This window comes from Schistocerca americana, chromosome X (genome assembly GCF_021461395.2).
Source record: "Schistocerca americana isolate TAMUIC-IGC-003095 chromosome X, iqSchAmer2.1, whole genome shotgun sequence".
NCBI classification, from domain to species: Eukaryota; Metazoa; Arthropoda; class Insecta; order Orthoptera; family Acrididae; genus Schistocerca; species Schistocerca americana.
In genome coordinates this window covers 582,590,658-582,592,192 of record NC_060130.1, presented here as the reverse complement: position 1 = coordinate 582,592,192, position 1,535 = coordinate 582,590,658, and the positions used below count along the sequence as shown (strand labels likewise).

The 1,535-nt window shown below is 49.1% G+C and overlaps 1 non-coding gene across 1 annotated transcript; it reads right to left on the bottom strand.

Moving 5' to 3' along the window:
• Positions 1 to 1,059: 1,059 nt before the first annotated feature.
• Trnat-ugu lies at positions 1,060 to 1,134 on the bottom strand. Its single transcript has one exon. It is a non-coding gene; the product is annotated as a tRNA-Thr (tRNA).
• Positions 1,135 to 1,535: the final 401 nt, after the last annotated feature.

The window sequence follows — 1,535 nt, the reverse complement described above, 5'->3', positions numbered from 1 at the left end:
TACAAAGATTGGCAGTATGAGCCAATTTACCACTACGACGTTGCACCCCACTCTGCACTGGACGTATGCACTGATCCGGTCGGGAAGGGTGTCATAAAGACGTCATATTCTCTCGTGATACAAACTGATCCACAACTGTTGTTAACTGATCCTTGATATCCTAGATACTGGCAATGGGACGGAGTTGGCGTCCGAGCCTATTCCACACCATGGGGGAACGTGCCATGTGTGGACGAGCATTGTCCTGTTGAAAATCTGCACCATGATACTGTCACATGATTGGTAAAACATATGAGGACGCAGGATGTCCGTGGTGCACTGTTGGGCCGAGTTCCCTCAATCACAATCAGCCATGGCCTCAAGTCATACTAGATGGCTTCCCACACCACGACGCCAGGAGTAACACCTCTGTGCCTCTCCAAAATATGAAAAGAATGGGACTTCTCCCGAGGTCGCCGCCATACTCGTGGACAACTGTCATCCGAAGTAGCATAGAACCGCGATTCGTCGTCAAACACAGTGCGATGCCATTAATCAGCAGTCGATGCTTCCCGGTCACGGCACCATTATAATGGCAGCCGTTTGTGTTGTGTTATTAGCGGCAGCTTACGCATAGGACGGCAATTATTGTCCTGTTCGGCTGCTGCTAGTCTCCGATAAATGGAGTGGGATGGTAAAAACGTTGCGGAGAGTTCTTGTTCTCGGATGGCAGATGTGAAGGGGTTACGATGTTGTTGGTGCACAGTACGGCGATCCTCCTTTGTGGTGGTCAGACGTGGTCGACCGGAACGTTGACGACGAGTAGGCCTGCCTTCACGTACCCATGCAGTCCAACATCGGGCCACTGTTACATTCGAATGTCCCACAAATCTGTATATTTCACGATTCGACAATCCAGATAAATGAAGACCCAAACTGAGATCACTTTCAAACTATGTCAGGTAATGATAACGCTGTGTCACACGAGTATGTGGCATATACGTGTCCATTACAATGAAATGAACACCCTTAGCTGCTTACAGGCGTTGACATACGTCGACGGGGACAGATGAAAATGTGTATCCCGACCGGGACTCGAACCCGGGATCTCCTGCTTACATGGCAGACGCTCTATCCATCTGAGCCACCGAGGACACAGAGGACAGGGCGACTGCAGGAATTTATCTCTGGCACGCCTCCCACGAAACCCACATTCTCAACGTATTGTCCCGCACTACATTCATAGTGCCCTCCGCCCATGATACTCATTACTCGCGGCGCGTTGCCGATTCCCGTAAGAGTTCGGGCACTGTTTGTGCATTCGCACAGAAGAAGAAGATGGTCAAGTGGCCGGTAAACCTTAACGATATATATACTAAGATGGCATCTGTTCTTTCAGACATGTCCGAAAGAACAGATACCATGTTAGTATATATATACGTGTCCTTCACAGTGATCGCTCAACATCAGACGCTGTTTCTACCCCTTATATGCCCCACCAGAACTGGTAACAACACTAATCATGAACGTCGTTAATGCATTTTGGTGGCCGGTTT